Below are 3529 nucleotides of genomic sequence, written 5' to 3' on the forward strand. Positions count from 1 at the left end.
TGAAAGTTTTCAAGAATACACTTTCAACCCTGAGATGATAAGAAAGAAGAGGAAACCTGGGAAGAAAATTTTTATTTGGACATTACCAAACTGACAAGCAATTAATAAACTGGGCAGAAATAAAACTGTGAATTTATAAGATTAATTAGTTTGCACTTGACAGGGAAATATTTTGTCTATATTTCCAATCTTTACATTTACATTTATTTTTAATTATACAGACTAGGATCTCCAATAATGCTGAATTTACATAGAGCATTTCCACTATTAGAAATTATATTTACTACAAGACTCTGGAAGCTTTTTCTTTTTCTTTTTTTTTTCTTTTTAGGGCTTCACCTATGGCAGGCATATGGAAGTTCCCAGGCTAGGGGTCAAATAGGAGGTACAGCTGCTGACCTATGCCACAGCCACAGCACTTCCAGATCTGAGCCACATCTAAGACCTACACCACAATTTGCAGCAATACCAGATCCTTAACCCACTGAGCAAGGCTAGGGATCAAACCCACATCCTCATGGATACTAGTTGGGTTCTTAACCCACAGAGCCACAATGGGAACTCCTCTGGAAACTAACTTTTTATCATGAAAAGGAAATTCATGTCTATAGCGATTGCGAAGCATGTTTATATTGTTCACTGAGAATGACTGTTATCCACCTATTAAGATATTTTGCTCTTTACACTATAAACATAGTGAATTAAGAATATATTATCTTTTTCTTTTTTTGGGGGGGTCTTTTTGCATGTTCTAGGGCCGCTTTGCAGCATATGGAGGTTCCCAGGCTAGGGGTCTAATCAGAGCTGTAGCTGCTGGCCTACACCACAGCCACAGCAACACAGGATCCGAGGCGAGTCTGCGACCTACACCACAACTCATGGCAACGCTGGACCCTTAACCCACTGAGCAAGGCCAGGGATCAAACCCGCAACCTCATGGTTGCTAGTCAGATTCGTTAACCACTGAGCCACGATGGGGACTCCTATATTTTCTAACATTAAGCAACTTTAAATTTCTGAGATGAAACCCAGCTTGTGACAAATGGCCTCATTGTACCACAAGAATATTTTCAAAAATTATAATTAAATTTATGAACAAAGACACTTGGCAAGATTGCTTCTATTTAAAAAAATACGATGATGTTTTTAGGCATCAGGAAACTAACATCATAACAGGAAATTTCACTTAAAAGGATTTGTCAGCTAGGAAAAAAAATGCAATACTAAATGTGAAAGTGATAGGAACGGAGGAGGATAGTTACACAGGTAGCTGTAGAAGTCCCAATAGGGGACCGAAGATAGAGTGGGAAACCTAGGGAACTTTGAGAGACCACTGTAAGTTAATAGTCACTCAAGAAAGCCTTCTGGGGGTTCCTGTCGTGGCTCAGTGGTTAACGAATCCGATTAGGAACCATGAGGTTGCAGGTTCGGTCCCTGGCCTTGCTCAGTGGGTTAAGGACCCAGCGTTGCCGTGAGCTGTGGTGTAGGTTGCAGTTGCGGCTCGGATCCCGTGTTGCTGTGGCTCTGGTGTAGGCTGGTGGCTACAGCTCTGATTAGACCCCTAGCCTGGGAACCTCCATATGCTGCAGGAGCAGCCCTAGAAAAGACAAAAAGACACACACACACACACACACACACACACACACACACACACACACAAAACCTTCTGAGTGAAGCAGGCTTACTTAACTATAAAACCATAAATAAAAGCATGTGCCTCAGGTCATTAGTGAGAGATAAAATGAGGTCTGCATTAAACTTCAGCGAGATAATGATCCTTAGAATCAAGGACAGGAATTTCAGGAAAAGATGATATTCTGAAGTAGAAGACCCTCATTATATGGAAACTTGCGATGATTCAGCATATTTAGCATATTACTACCCTTCTTCTGATTTGAATAAGCACCACGACAGTCTTAGTTTAACCGCATAGGGTCAAACACTCTCTTACTGGACACAAAGGAGGAGCTAATGTTGCTGAAACTCTGTCCACCATTGCTGAATAGAAACTCAGAGACAGAGTTTTGGGTCAAAGGAGAATAAAAAAATTTATTGCTTCTCCAGGCAAAGGACGGTCACAGCAAGCTAATGCCCTAAAGACTGTGCCCCTCCCCCCCCCCAAATTGGGAAGAATTTCGAGGAGTTCTATAATAAAAATGAGAGAAACAGGTTTTCAGGTAGCAATCAGGATTGGGACAAACATCATTCTTTCTTTGGGGGAATTTTAATCATCAAAGCCAGAGTCAGGCGATTTCTGCACGATCATGACGGGGGTCTTCTGGCTTATTGCCTAGAATAACAGTACTTGTGAAAAGGCATATTGATCAGAGATGAAAACAAACTAGGAAAGCTCCTGAAAAACATCATAACCTTGAATCCACAGGCAATTATGCTCAGGGTGCCTAATTTTTACCTTTTGGGTGATTGTGTTTAGGGTGCGCTTGAGCCAGGGAGAAAGAGAAGGAAGGCCTCTTAGCTGCTCAGTTTTAAAGTATTCATTTCTAAAAGAAGCATAAGGAATATAACGTTTCTCTTAGGTGTATAAGATGCCTATATTATTATGTGTATCCCTTGAGAGGGGACCAGGACCCTTCCTCAAGGCTGTACTATTATTTCTTTTTCTTTTTCTTTTTTGTCTTTTTGCTTTTCAGGGCCACACCTGCGGCATATGGAGGTTCCCAGGCTAGGGGTCTAATTGGAGCTTCAGCTGCCAGCCTACACCACAGCCACAGCAACACCAGATCCAAGCCACCTCTGCGACCTACACCACAGCTCACTCACAGCAATGCCAGATCCTTAACGCACTGAGTGAGGCCAGGGATTGAATTCGCAACCTCATGGTTCCTAGTTGGATTCATTTCCTCTCTGCCACGACGGGAACTCCCTGTACAATTGTTTCTTGACTGTTCCTCCCTGGTCTTTGCATCCCTTCCCTTCCCTGATCAGCAAATGTTTGAACCTGTCCCTTGGAACTCAGGGAAGGCCCATTTCCTAAGACAAGAAATTGGGAGCATAGGAGTTCCTGTCATGGCTCAGTGGTTAACAAATCCAACTAGGAAACATGAGGTTGCAGGTTTGATCCCTGGCCACGCTCAGTGGGTTAAAGATCTGGTGTTGCCCTGAGCTGTGGTGTAGGTCACAGACTTGGCTCAGATCCCAAGTTGCTGCTGCTGTGGCGTAGGCCAGTGGCTACAGCTCGGATTAGACCCCTAGCCTGGGAACCTCCATATGCCGCGGGTGTGGCCCTAGAAAAGACAAAAAGAAAGAAAGAAAGAAAGAAAGAAAGAAAGAAAGAAAGAAAGAAAGAAAGAAAGAAAGAAAGAAAGAAAGAAAGAGAGAAAGAAAGAGAGAGAAAGAAGGAAATTGGGAGCATGGAAAGAGAAAGAACCCACAGGGTTCTGCTCTGTTACACTAAAGATGTAAGCCTGACATCTACTTGAAGAAAGAGGAAGAAAGCAGTCTTTTGCCCCTCCTCACTTTCCTTGGATTTTAAAAATGTAACCCACCAAATCCTCCAGGCAGAGCCTCC

This window comes from Sus scrofa, chromosome 1 (assembly GCF_054392235.1).
Source record: "Sus scrofa isolate SSC_HxYL_T2T_F1_AM1 chromosome 1, Sscrofa_HxYL_maternal_Yorkshire_Landrace_v2.0, whole genome shotgun sequence".
NCBI classification, from domain to species: Eukaryota; Metazoa; Chordata; class Mammalia; order Artiodactyla; family Suidae; genus Sus; species Sus scrofa.